Genomic DNA, 23,761 nt, shown 5'->3' with positions numbered 1-23,761 from the left:
ATGTGGGTGCTGGGAACTGAACCCAGTCCTCCATAGGAGCAGCAACTGCTGTTAACTGCCAAGCCATCTCTCTAGCTCCTCTCTTATTTTTTAATGAATTAATAATTAAATAAAATTTAATTATTAATTAGCAAATATTAGCATGTCTGTGGCCCACATATCCAGAAGGTCTTTGAGAGTCCTAACTAATTGGAAGTTGTAAAGGACCTTTGAGACCAAAACACTTGAATTGCTGTCCTAGGCAGTGTGGCCATGCAGACTTCCTCCAAAAGCCCTCAGCTGCTCATACTCTAATAAGACAAGATGCATGTATCAACCCCCAGATGTCAAACCTTGTATGAGACAGACCTACCAGTGTGGGTTCCAGTAATGCACCATAGCATATACCAGAGGCTCGGAGGCTCTCCGTGGACTCTTCACCATCTCTTTGGCTTTTTTTAAAAACAGGCCCTCTTCTTTCCTCCCCAAAAGCTGAGGGACTGAGAACCTAATGCTTTGTGGATACACTTTACAAATAGCAATGATGACTTACATTCAGTTGACTGTAAGGACTTTGGTGTGATTTCAATCCTATAGCCCAGTTCATATCTACACACTTTCTAGAACTCGTGTTAAAGATATTGAACTGCCCATGTGCTAATTTCTGTAGCTTTACAGACCTGTCCCATTGACAAAGAGAGTCTAGATTAAGTATTCCCACTAGCTTGATGACTGTTACTCCTTTTTTAAAATTTAGGCCGTTCTATGGATTCCACATAGACCATTATCTCTGTGACAAGAGTTAAGTAAAACAGTTGTTTTACTTAGGGCTGGTGCTTACTACAGCAGCACGGCCTGGTCTCCATGGTTGTCCCTCTTACTCTGTCCCTTCCTGTCCCCACATATTTACAGACTTCATAAAAAGTGAAAGTACCTTCTCCTTTTAAATAAGCCATGTCCTGTGAGGTCATGCTCTTTCTCTAACACTCCTGTTCCTGGTGCCCACAATCCATGGCTATTTAGATGGGATCAGTGCCTGCCCATCATCAACTTAAATCTGTGTGTGTCTGTCCAACATACAGTTCAATATATATGACACAGAGAGAAATGCATTCTATTTTGTGATTCTCCTGGGAACCAGGAGTAACATTCCAAAGATTGTTCTTTTTTTTTTCCTTCTTCACTAGTACTGGGGATTGAACATGGGGCCTCACACATGCTCCTTGGGCACACCACCATGAGCTGTAGTCCCAGCCCTCCAAGGATATTTCCATAGTCAAAATGTTCCCATGCTGCCAACAAAAATTTGGCAATAATGTAGTGAAAGCTCATATTTAAAATTCTTAAAAAAGACTTTACTAAGATGTAGTTGACATGCCTTACATTTCACCCACTAGAATTATAAAATCCAGTAGCTTAGTGTGTGCATGTTAATATAGCAGCTCATTCACGAGCATGTGGAGGCCAGAAGTCCATGTTGGTTGTCTTCCTCTATTCTCCCCCTTATTTTTTGAGACAGGATCTCTCCCTGATACTGGAATAGCTCACCACTTATTTTAGACTGGCTGGTCAACAAGCCCCAAGGATCCTCCATCAATGCCTTCCCCTGAACACTAAGGTCACAGGCACATACAACCCAGTTCTTACATGGGAGCTAGAGATCTGAACTCAGGTCCTCATGGCCAGCTCTTTACCCACTGAGCCATCTTCCCAGCCTTTACTGTCTTTTAATATTTGGTAAATAATGTTCCTTCAAACATAGTCAATTTAAAGATCTTGTCGTCGTCCCCCAAAGGAAATGCTATACCCATTTCCCAAAGCTCCTCCACTCCTAGACAGCTAGCAGCCTGCTCTCTGTTCCTGTGGATTTGACTATTTTGGACATCACTTGATGATGGAATCATAAAATTTGGGGTCTTTTCGGCCTGGCTTCTTTTGCTTAGCATAGGTTCACCCATGTTGGAACCATGAACCAGACATTCTTTTTTATTGGCAAATCATTTGCCTATTAGAATGACATACAGAGGTGAACCATACTTAGGTTCATGAGTTGATAATCATTTGAATGGTTTTGACCTTTCGTTTATTATAATATTGCTGCTGTGAACATCTTATACAAGTTTTTATGGGCACATATTTTCATTATTCTCAAGTATATATCTAGTGGTAGAATTGCTAAGCCATAAATTGTGTTTGATTTTTTTTTCTTCTTTTTCTTTTTTTTTAAGTCCTGTACTCAGGATCAGGCCCAGAGCCTAACGCGGACTAAGCAAGCAGCCTACCACTGCTATCTCCCTATGGTGAATGTTTTAACTATTTGTCAGACATTTTCTGATGGCTGCACCATTTTACATTCCTGCCAACACTGTCTGAGGGCTCCAGCTTCTCTGCACACCTGCCAGCCCTTGCTATTGTATGTCCTTGAGTACAGTCACCCCACTAGCTGTGGCTTTGATTGGAGTCTTTTCTACGGCTAAGGTGTCGGGAGGCATTTAAAGTGCATACCCATTGTTTGTATGATCACTTAGTTTATTTACGTTAAATATAATTTATATAATAGGTAATAAAGGTAAGTCTTTTCTCCCATTCTGCAGGCTTTCTTTTCACTTTCTTGATCATGTTCATTGAAGTACAAGGTTTTTTGTTTTGATGGGATGCAGGTTTATCTGTTTTTCTCGTCTTGCTGTGCTTTCTGTAGAAGGCATCAGCAAGGTGGCACACATTTACTTCTAGGCTTCCTTCTGTGTAGTTTTTTTTTTAGTTCACTTATTTATTGGTATGAATGTTCCTCCTGCATATGGGTGTATGTGCACATGCATGCCTGGTGTCTGCAGAGGTCAGAAGAGGGCGTTGAGTCCTCTGGAACTGGAGTCACAGACAGTTGTGAACTGCCACGTGGTTGCTGAGAATCAAACTGGAGTCCTCTACAGAGCAACAAGTGCTCTGAACCGCCCAGCCATTGCTCCAGCCTCTCTCCGGGTAGCTTTGCCTCCAGTATTTACATCTGTGGTCCGCCTGAATCGGGTGTGAGTGGTGTAGAGAAGGGCTCTAGCTTTATTCTTCCACATGTGGATGTCCACTTGTCCCAGAAGCACGTGTTGGAGAGATGACTTCATACCACTATCTCAATTGCCTTAGCACTCTTGTCAAAAGAACTTTCTATGGGTGTGAGAACTTATTTCTAACCTCTGGATTCTTTTCCATTAATCTAGATATCTGTCCTTAAGTTAGCATTGCCCTGTGTCTTTTCCCTTTAAAATAAAAATTCTGGGCCTGAGTGTATAGTTCAGTGGGCAAATGCTTACCTATAACACATGAGGTCCTGAGTTCAGTCCCTAGAGCCACACTTCTATGTACACAAATTCCAAATTTAAAAATAATACATGCCGCTGGGCTGTGGCGGCGCACGCCTTTAATCCCAGCATTTGGGAGGCAGAGCCAGGTGGATCTCTGTGAGTTCGAGGCCAGCCTGGTCTACAGAGTGAGATCCAGGAAAGGCGCAAAGCTACACAGAGAAACCCTGTCTCAAAAAATATAAAATAAAAAATAATAATACATGCCTATAGTTAAATTTTGGAAAATTGCAAAAGAAATGGAATAGAGTATTTTAAATTCTCTATATAATTACACTTGTCCCAGGTAACTTCTGGGTCTTTGGCTTTTTTTTTTTTCACTTGTATAGTTGAGATAATACTGTAGATCAGGATTTGTGCACACAAAGGAGTCTCAATAGATGAGGGCTGCCATGTACCGTCACTGATGTTGCCATTCTCGCTGGGGTATGTAGAAGGGATGCTCCAGTCCGAACGGAAGGGCAAGGATGATGGCCTCTGAATCTCATGGGAGATGGAGAGGGTGCAGCTCTGGCCAGTGCAAGAGGCAAGGGACAGGCACGACTGCCTGGGGCATATGCACACAGCCTGGCAGGAGCAGAGGCTGCCTCCATAGGGATCCAGGAAGGATGGTTTGGGCCAACTACCATTGTTTCCTAAGTCATTCAGTTACCAGACGTTATATCAGAACCTAAACGCGGCCAGATAAGTCCCCTGATGTGTTTTGTGTATTAATAAATATTGGGAGATTACGCCAAGAAGCCAGCTTCTTGCTTAAGATAGTTAGTTAGTGGACACTCCACTTCACTTCCTCCTCCCTCCATCCCCTCCTCTCTGTCTCCACATGGGTGTGCACAGGCATGGTAAACATGTATTTAAATAGAGGGCATACATACTTAAATAAAGATTTTTTTTTTTATATGTATAGTTCTTTAAAATTTCCAGTTTGAGCTTAGAGGGATTGCATGCTTTATACTTAATGATTGGTTGAATGTTTATGCACTAACATGTTAATGTTTAAAAGGACTGTCGTCAGTTATTAAGCAATTTACTAGACATTTTAAGTATTATATTGGCTGTACTCACCATATTCTTCAAATATGGAAAATGATGCATTGATAAGACTTTACGTCATTGGATTTCCTTTCCAACTTTAAACTGAAACAAGAAACCCATACCAAGAACATCTTTGCAATAAGAAAAGCAGAGCTGTAACTCTCCTTCATATAGCTTATTTTCAGGCACAGAGCCTGTTCATACTTACCATCTCCTTTGTTGATTTCAAATGCCCTACGAGCATTGGCATTATTGTACTCACTTTACTGTTGAATATGCTGGACTCTGAAGACTGAGCTCTTGCACTCAGGCACAGAGCTACTAGGTGAACAAAGAAAGGCCTGGAGAGCCGCCCATCCCACTCTGAGAGCAGGGATCATGCTTGCTAGTTTCTTCCTAGCTGCCAGCAAGAGACATGGTACCTAACCTTTGCTTTTTTCCTGTGGTTGGAAGCTAAGGTATGTATTTAGCATCTTGCCAGGCTTAGCATCTGTAACATCTCTCTCTCCCTCTGTCATCATTTATGAGACTCATTTTAGCTTCTTAGTCTATGGAGTTGGCTTTTCAAAGCACCACCACGAGTGACATCTGCTGGGAGGGAACTATGCAAAGAATGCATCTCAACTGGAAGGAAATAGTGCTTGGTACAGAGACACAGGAGTCCTGACTGGTTTGTGACTGACTGAGCCTTATGAACTGAATTATGAGCCATATGAAAAATGAATTTGGTCTGATTTTAGTTGGCATCAAACTGACCAGCATAGCTTAGACATAAGATATTTGAAGAAGTGAACACTAAAAAAAATTATACATCTGAATTCTGGTGCTCATCAGAGAAGAATATTTTAAAATTTATAAGCTTGAGTTTCCAATGATAATAAAATTAGTATCTTTATTAATGTAAATTTAGCAAGTAAACAGCCAAAAAAAATAGATTAAAATTAACCAATACAAAGGCAGCATAGCTGAGTGGTTAGGCACTTAGCTGGGCATAGTAGCCTTTTTCTGTACTCGTCCCAGCACCCACAGAAGGTCAGAGACTTCAAGGGCAAGCCTGGGCTATGTGCAAGACTCCACTTAAGGATGCCACTAAAGCAGTGCTTTGTGGGAAATGTATAGCTTATGGTTTATAGAATAACAGCTTAAAATGGGTACTCAACACAGGCAGTCTGGTAGAGTGCTTGCTGTTTAAAAATTGAGACATAGCTCAGGTCTATGCCACTCAGACTGGCCTCAAACTCCCCATCTTCCTGCTTCAGCACCCAGGGTGCCCAGAGTACATAGTTAAAATAGACACAATTTTAAACAAACAGTTTTTGATTGTGCAGTATATTGTACTTTCTGCTTTTTTCCTATTAACTATATTGTGAATACAGTTTCTGTTGGTAAGTAGAACTGTATGGAGGTTGTTCTATAGTATGGATTTACCATGATGCATTTAACAGTTTCCTTATTGGTAGACATTAAGGTCATTTCCAATATTTCTTTATTCTTCCACTGTAATATTGGCATTATATGCTAGATACCTAGGCCAGGTGTGGTAACTCACACCTGTAATGCCAGCACTTAGGAGGCTAAACAGGAGGATTGTCATAAGTTCAAGGTCAGCCTGGACTAAAGCATAAGTTCCAGGCCAGTCTACACTATAGAATCCTGTCAAAAAGAAAAGAAAAGAAGGAAGGAAGGAAATGAAATCTTGGACTAAAGAAATGTCTAGATCAGTAAAGCCTTTCATGTGTGAGGACCAGAGTTGAGATTTCCAGAACTCACACAACAAATGCCAGGCAGGGACAGCACGCACTTCCAAACTGAAGAGCCTTGCTTACTCAGTGTTGTTCCAAGCCAATAAGAGACCCTGTTTCGAACAAAAGGAGGAGGGTATGTGGGGGCCACCTCCCCCCCCAAGTTGTCCTGAACCAAGAGCTTGCACACACCGGGGAGGAGGATTAAAACAATGAACATGTAATCTCAGGATCAGAGAATAGACACTACAAAGTGAGACATACATACTTCTTTGCCCTTTCATGATACTTTATATTATTAATATTATGTTTATTTCTAGTTCTTGATTATTAGTGAGTGCTAAGTTCATGTGTTTATTTATTTGATGTTTTATGAGTAACCATTACAATTTTGATAGATAATACTTTTTGAAAAGATTATAGTTAGGCTAATTAGAGTCCCCAAAATGTTGTACTGAATTAATACATATGCCTTGCAACTTACATGTGGAATTTGATGAAGTTTTGACTCATACCAGCCTGTACTCCCTCCCTGACCTGCCCCACCTGCAGCCCATTTCAGCATTCTATGCCAGCCACCTCTGGCAGGAGACTAAAGCCACTGCCAATGCAGCCTCACACTTCCTGGAAATGTTTCTAGGGCTCCGCTGAAAACATTTTAGGTCTGTTTTCTGTTCGCTATTAATAAACTACAATGTTTTTAGTTAATGGTGAAATGAAGTCAGGATGTTTTAGGACTGAACTAGAATTTGGTGTCCAGGAGGCTGAGTCAGGAGAGTTGTGAACTTGAGGGCAGCCTGGGCTACATAACAACTCACAACCACTTCAGGGGAAGAAAAAATGATGCCATATAGTCAAGATACTAAAACAAAAACCACAAATTGCCTCATTCTATTCCTGTAGATGAAAACGTAAGCTAAACTGGGCACTGAAGGGATGAACATGGCAAATTAGGCTTTGTATATTACACTCAGCTGAAAAAATCAGAAATAATTGGGCTTGAGCACACTTTGATAACAGAATGTGTGAATACATATGAAATTAGCTGTAATTTCTTTGGGTCAAAACTGAGGCCTACTGACATTCTCAAAATGGTAAAAAGACTTGGTAGTGACTTGAGACCAGAACACAGGGTTCCCTCTGCATCTACTCATCACTGTGTGGCTTCAGCATCAGGGGACAGATACAACAAGAGATGTAGACTCCTGCTTTACAGGGGTTGCCCTGGCTCTCTAGGACTCATTAGTTCATAGAAATTGAGAAGATAAGTACGTTATTTTTACTACCCTCTTAAGTAGAGCGCTCTTCTCTGGGCTGAGTCAATCTGGGGGCAGTATATGTGCCTGGAGACCGACGGAGGTCTGGGGTCATTTCCTGGGGTCATTTTCTTTCTCTCCAAGTCTCGGGTTCCTAGTTTTCATGTGACAGGCACATAGCCTCTGGTGTGCCACAGAGAGTCTTCCTTCCGCCTTCCCCAAGCTGCTCTGGAGCTTTCTATCTTTGTCTCGTTGTGTTCAGTTTTACAGCTGGCAGCCCTGTCTTGTTCCCAGGGTGCCCTGCGAGGCAGCCCAGGGCCTCAAGCTCCAGAGGTACTGTTGCTTCAGCGTTGCATCTGACTGATTCGCTGAGGCAGCGTGCCTCTTCCTCATGGTGACACCAGTCTTTCTAAGCCCAGGATTGTCCCTAACAAGGAGACTGAAGTAAATAAATACCGTCTTCATTTCCTGTCAGTACCATTCTGCAGTGCCCTCCAGCCTGGTTTTGGAGCACATACATGATTTTAACACACAAACACACACACACACACACACACACACACACACACACACACACACAGAGAGAGAGAGAGAGAGAGAGAGAGAGAGAGAGAGAGAGAGAGAGATGTTACTCTTTAATTTTAAATATATGTGAATGTTTTACCTGCAGACATACCTGGATGGATATCATTGCTAGCCACTGATATGCTAGTTCGGCATATTGGAACCTGTCTGTAATCCCAGCGCTTGAGATGGAGGCAGGAGAATCACAAGTTCTGGTTTCTCCTTGGCTAACATGGCAAGTTTGAGTCCAACCTGGGATACATGAGACTCTGTCTCAATAAGAAAAATTAATAATAATAATTGGACACTGTCCAGTGAAGTCAAACATCTGTATATGAGAGTGTTTATAGCAGCAGTGGTCACACTAGCCAAAGACTAGAGACAGGCTGAAGTCTGTCAGCAATGTGTCCATCATTAATCATGGTGTGTTTACATATGGAGGACTGTGCCACCATGAAACCATGGCAGTGACTAGGGCAGAGTCCACTGTCAAACGCTGAGTTTCAGAGTGGATGGGGTGGTGGTGAGAGATCTCTGCAGTGTTCTGTCCACACACAGTTCAAAACCAAAGGTCGTCAGTATTGTTTACGAATAAAAACTATGCATCAAACTGAGGCTTAATTACTAGCGGGAAAGGGAAGGGATTGGCGCAGGGAGGGGTTCCTGGGGACCCTCTGGAGCCCAGAAACTCCTGTCTGTAGCCTGGGTGGTGGCTGCACAGGGTTTGTTTTATTATCCTGGTCCTTAATCTGCGTGTCGTGTGTCCTGTGCTTCTCTGTGTCACAGCAATGAAAGGGTTTATGGAGCACTATGTGGGTTGGATACTTGTCACCTCTTAAGATGGCATTGGCCATGACAAAAGGCATCATTTTATTGTCACATACCCCAGAAGAAAAAAGTAGAGCACTTGCTTTATCTAGCATCACAATAAGTGTATCTGCTTTTATTGGTTGCAGTACTGTGTATGTAGGCAGAGTGGGTTTTTATGTGTGTTCTATAGACCTAATCATCATCATAAAGTATTTCCGTGTTATTTTCAGATGTGGAAGCAGGCTTGGGCTAATTTTGGTGGAGAAGAAATTTTAAATTTTCTTAAATTTTGGTGGAGAAGAATTTTAAAGAAATGACTGAAGCAAATGTGTGTGGAATATTTCTGGTGGTTTTGTCCTTTATATTACAGAAAGATACGCTGGAAACAGCATTTGTGAGCATCTTAAGGACTTATAGTAAGTTCTCCAGATGAGCAGGCTGGCTTTAGACAGATGCCTTTCTTTCCAACATTCCTACAAATGTGTAGGATTTCCCAAGAGCCGGTGGTAAATGAATCTGTGGGCATTTACTGAGTCTAGGTCAATCCCCTGCGCTGAGCACTGAAATCAAAGCTAATTAGAAGGGAGTGGGAAAGCCTGTGTCCGTGCCATTCACACACTAATTGCCGTGGTCACTCTATCCAAAGACGGCTGAACTCTGACCGCTAAGCTAACCACAAGAAGGAAATTACTTTGTATAGCTAAGCCAAAAAAAATTTTTTTTTGGATTTCATTTGTAATGTCATTTAGGATTCTTCTGAAAGATTTGTGAAGCTTTGCTTTCTTTTAATAAGCTCTCATAATGACAAGTTCCCCTGGGGATGAAATCATCCAAGCGGAATGTGCCTGTGTCTTAACTCTGATAAACATCACTTCATGGTATTTAGGAGATTAAAAAAGACTAAAACATGTAAATGTTACTTTCAGGTTATTACGACTAAGAAAGCCCATGGCCCAGCTATCAAAATAGTTCAGCCCCAGCCTGTTCTGAGCTGTAGACTGCCCAGGTCGGCAGGCCTGCTCAGGACTCACAGCTCAGTCTTGTGAGTTGACCTGGAACTTGTGATGTCCTGGAATGTAATTACTTCGTCTCTGAGGCACATTTATGTGTCCCTCTGCCCCTTTCCCTAATTTGTCATCTGCTTTATAGTAATTCCACTCAGACAAGACCATCAGGCCCCACTGGAGGATGCAAAGTGCTGTGAGTGGATGCATTTTCTAATCAGTGACATTAGTTTATATCTCCTTATTAAGATGCCCATTACATTCATACCAAGAGCGATAACACGGACACTAATGCACTTTCCATCGTCCATCAGGGCTTTTTTATTTATTTCCATAGAAGCGGCATTAATAACCACGTGCAAGAGTCTAAGAGGATGTGGAGCTTTTAGTGATGGTCTAAGATATTCTAGTGAGATGTAGCTGTGAGAAGCAGAGACGTCATTATGCTGTCATTTTTATTCTCTACCCCTTCCTAAAACGCAGCCTAACGTTATGATATACTTCATTTTGTTTATTTTAAAAGTTAATTCATATCTCTTGTATAATCATTTCCAAACAAAACATGTTATCCTGGTTTCCCTATACTTTATTGGTTATATCTTGCTTTTCTAACTTCAAACTGAAACACAGCATCTATATAGAGGTCTGTGTACTTTTTGAACACGCAAGCCAGAAATGACTCATTGAATGAACTATACTAGGTTTTGGGTCTTGGTGCAGTGATAATGAAAGTTTATTCTCATGAAAAATAGTGCATAGGCTGCAGAGATGGCTCGGTGGTTAAGAGCACTTGTTGCAATTGCAGAGGACCCAGGTTCAGTCCCCAGCACCCACATGGCAGCTCACAACCATCTGTAACTCCAGTTCCAGGGGATCCAACAGCCTCTTCTGGCCTCTTTGAACACCATGCATATATGCTGTGCACACACACACACACACACACACACACACACACACACACACACACACGTAGGCAATATATATATGTTTTCCTCACTGCATCACCTTCACCAAAGTATCTGTCCAGTCAGTGTCCTTGGGTTTTTATCATCATCTCCTTTTGAGCAGTTTGGCTCGGTTGCTATTGTGACTCATTGGAGGAATCCATCAGGGACCGACCGCGTTCTTGCTGTGCCGTGGCCCTCTGGCATCTTTCTATTTCACTTTTGATTGCTTTGCAGAGCTGTGAGTTCAGTGCATCGTACCAGGAAGCCCCAGCTCTGCAAACCTGCTAGCACTGCTCTGCTCTCCTTCCAGCTCATCAACATCCATCGCCTCAAGTCTTGAGTCCTCATCCCTGCATGTTATCCCAGGTGCAGAGGGAGAAAGTTAGGTTGGAGGCCTTTTGAATTTGCTCTTTGTATTAGACGTCCCTACTGTGAAATGCATCTCAGACTCGCTGTAGGGTACTTCTCTGTTGGAGTTCTCTTCCTCCAGAGTAATCACACAGGATACTAGCATTCACATTCATTGACTATATTGAGTCCAACAAGCAGCAGATTCCAGGAGTGGATTAGATATCAAAACAGTGGATTGGAGGAGAGTGGGGAAAGATGGAAAAGCCTAATGTGCAGAGGATGCCTATAGAAAGGAAGGAGGGAGAGGGGACTAGTTGGGAGGAATTTTGGACTGTGACTCAGTTCTGAAAAAGATCCATCCAAATTTACAGGAAGCCCTCAAGCCCAGCTGCCCCCTGGAAGAGGTCCATGTACCACAGGTCTTGTTTAGCATCTCTGCCATACCGTCAGTGGCCAGGGTGCTGGAGCACGGTATGGATCCAGAAAAGTAGCTGAGACCATTAGTCAATTGTGTGCTCTGTAATAGGAGGTCTGAAGGGTGCACTGTATGGCTTCTATACTCATGGTTCCCTTTATATCAGTATAGAAGCTCTCTGAAACTTGCTTCAGAATGATAATGTACAGCCAACACAGGCTCATTTGAAATACGAAAAGGATGTCTATCAATGAGATATTAAGTGAAGTATATAAATAAAATGTGTAAATCATTAGAACATAGTCATAATAAATATTAGTTCCCCTCTGTACCCACTTTCTACTAGCTTGTGGTTAGTTGTAGACAGCTAAGGGTACACCATTGAGGCAGAAGTGAAGCTGAGGCGGCCAGTGTAGCTGCAGTGCACACAGATGCCTGCTTCTCCTGGGCTGCAGTCGGATAAGGAGCTTATTCCGTTGTAAGCCAGCCGTGTCAGTAAGCAATGCTTGCCCAGGTCTACTTTTTCATTCGGAGAGGACATTTTTTGTTCAGGAAGCATTGAGTTTCTTGATATTTTGCCACAGCTCCTCGTTTGCTGTGAGTGATACTTTGAGAGTGGCGTTCCAGTTTAGGTGATTATAGAAAAGCAGAACTGAACATTCAAGTCTTTTTCCATGGCTCCGTTCACTTTGCAACTCATTTCTCAGCATTTCAGGAGCTCTTGCTACATGCTAGACACCACATGCCTGATGATGGCCCTCAGGCCCCCTGAGCCCTCCCCTGTGCCCAGCCACATTGACTTTGCCTGGGCGTTCCAGAGGACTTGAAGAGTGTCACCTGGCTTAAGTAATACAAAGGTGACGTGCCACTTGGCTATGTCTCTGTGATGAAGAATGTGACCCCATTCCTGCTGCTATCTAAGACGTACTTTGAACTATGAGTGCCCTCGCTTGTCTACGAGCCTACATGGTTTTAGTTCTTTTCACCACATATTCCAGAAATACTTGTCATCATACATCCATAAAAGTGCTGGCTCCTGCCCTAAAGTGGGTGTTGGAATTTCCTATGGTCCTTCACTTTTGTGACTTTCTTCCCTAGAATGACCTTGGGCAGGGAGCCGTGAATCCGGGAAGCTGCTTCCCTGCCCCACTCCTTGTGCAGGATTTGAAATGCTGGTTATATTTTCTTTTTAATTGTCAGCATCCTTTCCTGTTTGAAACTGATTCAATGGAGATCTGCTGTTTTATTTTCTCTGTGTTCCCAGATCTATGCTAGCTTGTTAACATGATGTAGTAGACCAGGAATATCCAGTTTTGCTTTCATACTCTTAAAAACTGAAGTGCATGTTTCATAAAATTAAAGGGTCCCAAGAGCCAGTTAATATAAAGCAATATTTTTACCAAGGTCAGAAGTGATTTAATATGAAAGATCATATTTTATTGTAACCATAACAGGCTTAACAAAATCTAGACAGACAAATTGCTAGTTTAGAAATGATCTGAACTTACATTTTCCCAAAAAATAAAGAAAAAAAAGCAGAAACCCACAAGATTGCGTATATGGTACCAGGCACGGTTTCGCTGCTCCCCGTGGCTGGGGCTCTGCAGCAGCGATGAGAACAGGCTTTGTTTTCAATGTCACGGTGCTTTCCTAGTCATCTGAACCCCAGGCATCACTGTTTATAGCAAGAAACTGCATCCCAGCCAGGCCAGCCCAGTTTCTCATACCTTTCAATTGATGTAATTTGACTTAGTTTGGTTCCTGTCCTAGTGCCTACATTTTGTGAAGCCCCCACATAAATTACTGGCTTGGGTGTCCCACGGCATCAGCTCCACTCCTCTCCGATGTGCTGTCTCTGCAGTTGCCTCGTTATCATGTGAGAGATTTATTTTTCCATAGTGGGTCTAATGTTTCTCCTAGTGCTTGCATGCACACGCTCACACACCCTTTGGTGTATGTGCTTGTAAACGTACCTAGTACACAGAAGTAACCGATGAGAAGGTCAGCCATATTCTTGGTGAATTCCTCTGTAAGCTTCCTGGGAAATATTTCAGCTGACAGGTATGGTTCTAAACTTGATGTGCTCACTTCGTAGTGTGCTTGATTTTAAATCTGTTTTCACTTATTCTGCTTAGGGATTCTGACGTAGCAGTACCCCGTCTGCTTTGTGTCCTCTGTAAAAGCTTGTTGACTCTTACTAACCAACTGGTATTCCAAAAACCAATGTGGGCAGCGAAGATGCTGTCCTAGGTAACAGACATGATGGCTGGGTGTCAGACATGCTCCTGCAGTCCTCGCAGCCCCTGTGACAAGTGGAATCACCCCACTTCACAGATGAGCCCCTTAAAGCTCAGAAAAATGAAACAGCTTGCAAAGCCATGCAGTGAAATGAAGCTCAGGATGCTTTCTTAGAGCGCTTGCCTAGCAAGCACAAGGCCCTGGGTTCAATCCTCAGCTCCACATATTTAAAAAAAAAAAAAAAAAAAAAAGATTTTTCTGTGTTATTATTTGATTTGATCCTGACAACAGTCATGAAGATTGGCAGGGGGAATCTTCCTGTTTTCCCGTTTCAGAGTTGAGTAGATGAGCAGCCGCCTTGGCTACTATAGTAGGCCTGTTTCTGTCCAGGGCATGTGTATGCCTTGTTTTTCTATCTGTTATATCGGTTGGTTGTTCAGTGATCCTTTTGACCAAAACACTCGAGTCCTTAATTGTTTGAATTGTTTCTTTCGCGCTCGGTTTCCTGAACGGGTGCTCTGATCCTACCTCTCCTGCTTTCCATCTCACTAACCCTGGTTTACCTCCTGGTTTACACCCTTGTGTTTTTCATTTCTGCTTTCCTAATTTTAATGTTTAAGAACTTTTTCTCTCTAGCAAATATCTTGTTCCATGTGTAATATTTATATTTTCCCTTACCTGTGTTAACATACTAAAGGTTGTTTAAATTATTCTTTTTTTTCCCCTTGGGGATGTTTTGTTTTGTTTTGGGGGGATTGGTTTTGTTTTGTTTTCAAGACAGGGTTTCTCTGTGTAGCCCTGGCTGTCCTGGAACTCAGCTCTGTAGACCAGACTGACCTTGAACTCACAGAGATCCACCTTCCTCTGGGATTAAAGGCATGCACCACCACCGCCAGGCTGAAGCCCCAGGCCTGTTTGCTGTTGTTGTGGTTGGTTTTGGCTTCAGTCTTGGTCTTAGGATGTCATTTGTGTAGGAAGTGCTGAATGCATAGATGGGTTTCTCGATCGTGAGGGTCACTATATATAGGGTGATTTAACCGGGTTCTTCAGTTAAAAGAATAGCCAGTGTCTTTCTACATAGGTCTTTGCTCTTAGCTCGTCGTGGTCCTCCTGTCATCCTGTAACGTGCATGTTATTGCTTGTGTGGGGGAGTGGAGCGGGAGAGGAGACTGGAATCTCTGCACTTGGTGTGCAAGTCTCTAGATGCTAGTACAGGACCTCAGTCTTCAACCACACCTGGTGTTTCCCACTCCAGAAAAGAAAGTGCTAGTGTGTCAGTACAGGAGATTGAGCACAGATTTGGAGATATAACTGTATGGCTGGTTTTTAGCCAGCTTTCTGTTGTTAATCCAATTAGGCTGCCATTTCAAGAAGTTCCTAGAAAGAGGAAGGGTAGAGGGAGAGAGGCTGAGAGGGAGGGAGGAAAGGAAAGAGCTCAGTGGGTGAAGTGCTTCTTGTACGAGCTTGATACCCAGAGTTTGAATCCCCAGAATCCACATTAAAAAGCCAGGCACAAGAGCATGAGTCTGTGAGCCCAGTGCTGTGGGGAGAGGACAGGGGCAGTCCTGGGTCATGGGCCAGCAAGTCCAGCCTAGTCATTAGCTCCAGGTTCAGGGAGAAACCCTGTCTCAAAGCCGATAAATAAGAGAGTGGTGGAAAAAGACAATCAGCATTGGCCTCTGCTTGCACACCTGTACACTCACGTGATCATGTACACATACACACAGATGAGAGTTCCCACTAAGGACCTGGAGCCACCAATTCCTGAAGCTTTGGGGATTCTTGGGGGTAGCTCAGATCGCCTCTCAGCTTGGCTTCAGCTTCATTGTTTTCAAGTCTGCTACGTTAGTTACTGCTTGCCCATCTACCTGTTTGTTTTGTTGGGGGGTTGTTTGTTTGTTTTTGTTTTCCAGATGGGGTTTCTCTGTCATAGCCCTGGCTGGCCTAGAACTCACTCTGTAGATCAGGCTGCCTCAGAACTCACAGAGATCCACCTGCCTCTGCCTCCCGAGTGCCAGGATTGAAGGTGTGCACCACCACCCAGCAGCTTGCAACTTTCTGATGCTAAACTATCTCTCCGGTCTGGCTGTGTTGTAGCTATTTAATTCTGTCTACATGGCTCCATGTTTGTGTCCATCAACCCCTCTTGGCAGCTCTGCTGCTGGTATACTAAGTGCCTTCTGTCAGATCAACTTCCTACAGATTAAACAGTAGAAATTACCAGTGAAAGTCTGATAAAGACAAACACCTAAATGCACCAGAGCCTAACCAGAAGTGGGCGGTTACTAGAGAGTGAAACTTGGAAAGGGACATGGGGATGTCTTGTTTGACAGCTTTTAGCCTGAGTGCAAGTCCCTGTCTGTAGCCTACGGGCAACTGAAATTCTCCTGGACATTTGGGTGTCCAGTTGAAAACCCAGAGAGCAGAACTCTGGAGAGCACAGCCTGGGAAAGCGAAGGGAGGCAGAGATAAAGGTGAGAACTAGAGAAGGAAGCCCCATTCTCAAGAAAGTTGAGTGAAGAAGCTGACTCAGAGGTTGGAATTAGTGGACCTGAGCTTTAAAGTAGCCACTACAATCTTGCTAAAGGTGTAAGAGAACACACTCTTTGGCTTGTGGGTTTGGTTTGGTTTTGTCTTGGGAGTTTTGGTTTTGATCCAATCCCTTGCCCAGGCTGTCATCAAGCTTGCAGCAATCCTCCTGCCTCATCTTCCCAATGCTGGATCACAGGTGTAAACTCAACAAAGCATCTGTTTTAGTGAAGGTGAATAAAGTTGGTCCTCTATGCATGGGTTCCACAGACACAGATTCCATTAACTGACTCAGAAGTGCTGGGCAGAGGCACCTGCATCGAATGAGGCCTGTTCTCCCTCTCATCATCCCCCCAACAGTCCACAAGGTGCTTACATTGCACTGGGTATTGTAAGTAGCAAGTGACGATTTAACTGTAAAGTATATGGAGATGCACATGGTTCCATGCAGAGAATTTGCTGCTTCAGAGAAGGAATTTGAGTACTCACAGCTTTCCTAGGGCAGGAAGGCCTGGAACTAGTCCCCCACAGATATGGGGACAACTGTCTAGGAAATGTCAGCAGAAATGGGAAACTATGAAAGAAAAAACATATGGAAGGGGGAGCACTCAAGGGGGTCAATTTCTTTCCTTTTTTTTTTTTTTTTTTTTGATTTGGTTTGTTTTGGGGGGGGTTGTTCTTTTGTTTTTGTTTTTGTGTTTAGTTAAAAGGGAGGTTTGTTTTGTGGCATAACTTACAAATGAAGGGGTAGGTTGTAGGGTCTGGCAAAGGTATGGCACAGTCCGGCGGTGTTCTCTGGAGAACTCTGCTCGGTCTACCTCCAGCGTCCAGGATCCGGGCACCAAGAGATCTCTCTCCTTTGGATCCTGGGTCTTCTGCATCCTCTCTCAGCCCCACCTTGTAGGCGTGACAGTTACCAAAGCCTCAATGGGGGTTGGAACTTCCAGATCAAAACTGGAATGGTTACCCACTTCATTCAAGGCCACAATGGGAATGGTTTTTGTTTTTTGAGACAGAGTTTCTCTATGTAGCACTTCCTCCTAAAGGATGAGACATTTACTGCCTTCTAAAACAGTCTATACAGGAAACTGAGTGAAAAGTGTTCTTCGTATTGAACCATGTTTAGTCCCTCATGGTTTGCGTGGGACACGTGACAATGTTAGACAGACATTAGCGGCTTGAAGTAGGTAGGCCAGGTTTGAACATCGTCTTGGCTACTTATTAGGCATCGTATACCTTTTTGAATTTCAACACTGTCGCCTCTAAGGCAAACATGAGGAACCTTGATGGTTTCATACTGTAAGTTAGATAATATAAGTAAAGAGCTTGGCATGTGGAAGCAGATTGTTAAATCATGTGGGTCGTTCCCACTGTTCAATCAGGAAAACCGTCTCTGTGTGTAAGGTTTGAACTGTGATCTAAAAACCCCGTCTAAGATTGTAGATTGCCCAGTGTCTTAGTCAGTTTAAGCTGTCTTGAGGGAAATGCCATAGCCTATGTAGTTTAACCCCTAGCCTCTGTCATGATGTGGAGGCTGAGTGTTGGGTGAGGGCCCTTCCAGTGTGCAGGTGGCCCTCTTACTGTGTCTTAGCTGCAGAGACAGCGGAAGGAAACATGTTCTCTCCTTGTCTTCCACCCTGAGGGCCCCACACTCATGACCTTCCTCCTCTAAGCCCCAGCACCAGACAGCATTGTAGGGTAGGGTCCCAAATGAGAGGACTTCAGGGAGATCCCACACATTCAGCCCATAGCAGCCAGGACTGGAAGGAACTAGGAGGCTGTTTCAGGCTGAAGGAATAGCGTGGCATGGCCATAACTGTAAAGAGTCAAAGGCTTATCCCAGGACTGGCAGTGTGACTCGGGGAGGGACAGGCACTTGGGCTGGGAAATTGCTGGCACTCGGCAGCTGTGTTCACAGACAAAACACAGAGCGGCTGGGGACTCAAAGGACCCCTTCTCTGTTGACCTTCATGTTACCATGGCTTCATGAAAGCCTACTCCAATACCCAGTAAAACTGTAATGGAAGTTATTGATAAGCCCAGAAATATATGTTAAATCTATCATTATTCTATTTAATTTAAAACATAAGTAAAGAATATGTCCAAAGGAAGGAGATAGCCATCTTCATATTTGGAAGGTTGGCCAAGAGGAGTGAAATTAAACCTGGCTGAGGCTCTGGGTTAATATTTAGAAATCAGAAAGGGAAAATGTGTAGCTCACCAGAGAAGTAATATTTTTAACAGGTAGAACTGCCTGGCAGTGGTCTGGAATAAATTAAGTCTCTGAGTTCCTCACTGAGTTCCTCGCTGGGTGCATGCTAAATCTAGATGAGTGTGGACAGAGCCATAGGAAATAAGTCTGTTGTGTGGAGCCCTAAAACTGAAGAGCCAGCGAGGGCAAGGCTTTCCTTGAGAGGGAGCTGAGCTTCACCAGTCTCCTTACATTACTGCCATGTAACCCTGGCACCAGACTCTGCTCATGAGAGACCGCGCCACAGGCTTGTTTCCAGGCAGGCCCCTCAGAGTCCGTTGTGGACTTCAGGGCCTCTCCTGTCTTGCTGAGGACACTGGAACTGTCCCCATCTGAAGGAAGCCTCAGCAGCTGCCCTCGGGGGCATTGGAATGGAGCCCAGGACACCTCCAGGCAGGGCAGGCCAGGGCCTCACACACTCCCAACTCTTCCGCCCGGGGCAGCCATGGAACTGTCTCTTTTTTCTCTTTGAGTGGAAACCTGCAGCCTACTTCCTCTAGAGAATTGTTTCCTAGAAGTCCGCAATAGCAAGAAAGTGATGGAGACAGAGGGGTATGGGAGTCTGGGGCCATGTGTCTACCCCATTTCTTTCCTGTCCTCGTATAAGATTCACCGTCCTTCTTTGAGGCTGTCCCACTTGTCCACTCTGCACACCCACACTGTCAACTGACACACCAGCTCCTTCTTTGGGAACCTCGGAATTTGAGATCTGCTGTACCTCCAGCAGGCAGCGTGGCTCTGCTCCCGTTCTCCCTCCTCCACACCAGCCCCCTGAGCTTCCTGGCTTCTCTCTTCCTTTTGGACATCGAGGCAGGCAAGCCATCATCTGGAGCGTGGCTTCCTTCTCTCCTCCCCAACTCCACAGCGCAGTGCTTAGCCCGGCCAGCTGTTGGTCCTTTCCAAACCTCCCCGTCCCCTGAGAGTTAGTTAGGGGTCACTTCTCTGAGTGTGAGGACTGTCCTCCATTGTGATATTTTTAATATTCCTTGTTTCTGACTTTTAAGTAACGTTTCCTTTATGTTAGGGTTACTTTTAAAGCAGAAGCTGCCTTTCCCTGTGTATCTTTGTAACAGAGCCTGTGGCCTACGACAAAAAGGTGTTCAATATCTGTTGGCTGGATGAATACTCTGAACCTCCACAAGACACGAGGTAGACCAGGAAGCCCAGACAGTGTCACTAGCAAAGCTGGTTGGAGGGGTAGCCCCAATCTGATACTCGTTAAATGGATAGGTTCCTGGTAAACACAGGTCCTGAAGAGTTAAGTCTGTTTCAAGGCCTGCAGTGTGTGCTCTCTCCTAACGGCCCTGCCTCCACCATCCCTCTTGTTTTCCTGTCCATTCTCAACATTCCTTATCCGACTAAGACCCCCGAATAGGAGCCTAGAGTCTCGAGTAAAAGAAGTTAGAAAGAAAAATACAGTATTAATGGTTAGTTTGGGGCCGCAGTCATGTTCACAGGGCTAGCTATTGAGTGAAGGGAAGAGAATTAACGTGTGTGAGGCGCTTGCCACTCACAGACTATGTTACGGGGTCTGCCGACGGTGTCTCAAGCCCTGCCGGCATTGCTGTGTGTGTTCTGTGGGAGAGGAAGCGGAGGCTGGGGCAGGGGAGAAGGCATTGTGCATGATGGCACAGGTAGTAGTAACCAGCAGGGCAGAGCCAACCTAGAATCCCAGCCCCAGTGCTCTGTGGATTTTTAAAACGCCCGTGCTGTTTCATGTGAAGTGGATTTTTTTTTTTTTTTTTTTTTTTTTTTTTTTTTTAAGAAAAAAGGTCTCACTGTGTAGCTCAGGCCTGTCTCAAACTGTCTCAAACTGCCAGTCCTGCCTCAGCCTCTCAAGTGCCGGGATTAGAGCCACATGTCACCAGCTGAATTGGATTTTAATTATATTATTGCTGAGTCAGAAATTTGGGGAATTAGCTAGGAAATTAATGTCAAAGTGGTAATTTGAAGGTAGAAGATCACATTATTTAATAACTTGGCATAGTCCTTGGAACCACTAATAGATTCAATTAGCAGCTTTGTATCATAGTTTTTCCAAAAATTAATAGTACCAGAGAGTGATATTTAAAAAGAAAATTAAGCCCTCACCTGCCAACCCATTTCAGCTCGATTTTAACACATCTAAAGCAAATGTGTGCTGATTTCTTCACAGCCCCTGCCAGGTTAACTGGAGTTGTCTGTGCCTGCTTAGGTGATGAGCACATGACATAAGCTTTGTTTATTAAGGAAAAATTTGCAGTCCTGATTTTTTGTATGAAATTAAACAAAAATAGTTCCTTGTGCAGTAGCCTGGACACATGCTCACGTTCGCCACATCCTGCCTCCCAGCCACTGACTCTCCTGTGATTGGCTCACAGTTCGGCTTTGCTGTCGGTCAGGTATTAGCTCAGGCCTGTGCCTCACAAAAACTTTTCCCTTAAGGATCTCATCACAATGGGGAGGAGGGAAAGCGTGTTTCACTCCTGTTCTTGACAACTCAGTTCCCCCCAAATGCATTCGCCACCCTGCATGGGGCACAGGACAGCTAGCAATAAGTACATTTGTAGTTTTACCTCGCCCCACCCCACTCCCGTGTGTGCGTGTGTGTGTGTGTGTGTGTGTGTGTGTGTGTGTGTGTGTGTGTGCACGTGTGCTGGCGTGCGTGTGTGTAGACAGTTTGCAGGAGCTGGTTTTCTCCTTCCATCCTTAGATTCAGGTCATCAACCTTTGCCCTTACCCACTGAGCCACCTTTCCAGCCCTGTATTTATGGTTTTAAGAACTATAGAAATAAACTATTAATCACAGTTTCTTCATTCGTTATATGAAGATAAACTAGACCTTTGTTAGAGTTTCATGATGGTAGAATGTGTCTGTGTTTTCAAATACTTAAAGCAGGGACTAGAAAATGCCATCAAGTGTTTTTATTAATAAGTTGTCCTAGCTAGTGCAGTGTATGAGTATCCATTCCCTGTGGTCTCCATCATCCTTCAATGGGTTAGTAAAGTTCCCTGAATATAAAGCTCAAAGTTTTGATTGTTCATTTCTAGACAGATTATCTTTTTTACTGTTTAAAATTATGCTGGATCATAATTTAACTCATCCTTGGTTTGGTTTGTTGTATGGTGGGGGAGGTTAATGGTGTGCTGAGCTGCTTTACAGTTTTTGATGAGTTTTTGCTTGATTTGTTTGGATTTTTAGATTTATGTTTATGTATCTGTAAAGAAATTATTACTTTGCCTGTATTCTAGTTTTCATTTCTCTTAACTTTTTCTCTTACCTAATAAATCAGTCCTACTCAGTATGGACTGGTGGTAGTATCTCTGTCTTATTTACATTGATGTTTTTCTCGGTTTTTGGAAGTTGTCCTGTGTAACTCCGGCTGACCTCAGACTCACTATGTAGCCGAAGATGACACTGAATTCTGGTCCTCCTGCTCGTACCTCCCAGGGCTGTGATATTTGCACCGTGACTATTAAGCTCGTCGGTTTTCAGAGTACGTGTTGTGCCTCCCAGTATGGGAGCTGTGTTCTGCCCTGTGCTGTCACTGCCTCAGAGCTGTCCTGTTCCTGCGTTCTGAGTCACCCGATCTGTAGCCTCTGAACTTTGGAACATCTAATTTAGTTCTTACCCTAATGGAACTATCAAGAGATTTTAGAAAAACACAGTCAATGAAGAAAAAAATCTACAACTCCCCAAATCAGGTGAAGTGGGATATTCTCTGGTCTCCCTGCCGCCTCCCCTCCCCGCTGCCCCTGCCCTCTCCCCACCTCCCCCAGAGCACTTCACCTAACCACTAGAGTTTGGCCACAACCCAGTGTGCTTCCCTGGGGCTGTCCGCATGGTTCCTGGTGCATGGCAGAGGAGAGAGGTGTGTGTTGGAAGTGCTGGATAGAGTCACACAGATGTTCTCACCTGGCCATCCTGTAGCTGAACATATCTGTCAGCAGCTGCTCAGGCCTGGCCTCGTGAAGGGTAAAGGACAGATGGGATCTCACCTGCCTGTATTATCTCACAGTATGTGGGTCAGAAGTCTGGTTCAGCTGGCTTGTCTGTTCAGGGTTCTCTTAGGGCCAAAATCAAGGTGTTGGGCCAGCCTGGTCTTACCGGAATGCTCTTGGGAATTATCCTCTTGTGACTTGTTTCAATTGTTGGCAGAGTTCATCTCCCTTCAGCTATAGGTCTAAGGTTACCATTTTCTGGCCAGCTGTCAACTGGGGGCCACCTTTTCTCTCATGACTCCTCATCTTCTGGCCAGAAATGTCCCATCAGGCCCTTCTCTCACCTGCAATTTCTCTGACTTTCTCTTTTGCTGCCCCCCCCCCAAATAGAAAAATGCTCTGAAGGTTTGTGATTAGATTAGACCAATGAGAGCTCCTTCCGCTGTAAACACAGAGTAACGCTGGAGAATAGGGAGGTAGGGCCATTTTTAAATGATGCCTGCTATCCCCACTTCAAACTCAAATGGAGAAGGGAGTTCTACTTCCTTTATAGATTTACTTAATGATCACCCCTTTAGTGAGTAATCTCTTTCCAGGGAGTAGTTGTGATGGTCACTTTGTGAGCCCCCTTCAGACCCTGCATACAGTGTGCTCCCCTGGCCGTATCCCCCTCACTGGTCCTGAGTGCTGCCCTCTGGTGGTGGGGGAGCCTTGAAGTAGACCGGAGCCCTGTAGGGCATCACTGAGAGCAAGTTCTGGAAAGAGATTATGGGACACTGATGTCTCCCTCTTCCTGGCTGATGAGATGACAAGTTTATGCCACACTTCCGCCATGACCTCACCAGAGGCCACTTGACCACAGACCAGAACCTCCAAAACCAGGGGCCCAAACAGCTCTTTTCTCTTTATATGTTAATTGCCTCAGGAATTTTGTTGGAGTGAAAGGAAGTTGGCTAATACAAATATATGTCCAATGAGTTGTTTTTTGCTTAATGAGTTGTTAGATCAAACAGTGACTCATATTATTCCAAAACAAATCAGGAGAGCATTGACCATGCTCTTTGCTGGTTTGGGGTGTTTTTGAAGCTCTGTTTATTTATGATCAACCAGAGACTAAACAGTGGGCACGTGTGAAGTCAGTGACCTTCCAAAAAACAACTCAGAAGGCATAAAGTAGCCATATTGTAACAAAATTAACCTTTTTAGAGGAAAAAAATATATTAATGAAAGAAAAGTGTACTCCAGAGAACCCTGTTCCCTTTAAAGCACTTGATTACCAGAGTCTAACAAAAACAAAAAACAAAACAAACAAAAAAAAAAAAAACTGGAGGAAGTTTGAAAATGTAAAGAACAATAAGGATGCTAT

The 23,761-nt window shown here is 43.9% G+C and overlaps 1 protein-coding gene across 2 annotated transcripts in view; it reads left to right on the top strand.

Annotated features, from left to right (window-relative positions):
* Positions 1-23,761, top strand: part of Uvrag (UV radiation resistance associated) — a 64,390-nt gene that overhangs the window by 5,691 nt on the left and 34,938 nt on the right. The window contains exon 1 of one of the 2 annotated variants that reach the window (XM_036173493.1): positions 13,179-13,517. The exons of the other annotated variant lie outside the window; for it this stretch is intronic. The gene's annotated coding sequence lies outside the window, so the exon portion shown is untranslated. Of the gene's footprint in view, positions 1-13,178; positions 13,518-23,761 lie in introns of those variants that run through there. 2 annotated transcript variants of the gene reach the window in all.

The sequence above is a fragment of the Onychomys torridus genome, chromosome 1, assembly GCF_903995425.1.
Source record: "Onychomys torridus chromosome 1, mOncTor1.1, whole genome shotgun sequence".
NCBI classification, from domain to species: Eukaryota; Metazoa; Chordata; class Mammalia; order Rodentia; family Cricetidae; genus Onychomys; species Onychomys torridus.
This window is presented reverse-complemented; position numbering and strand designations above follow the sequence as displayed.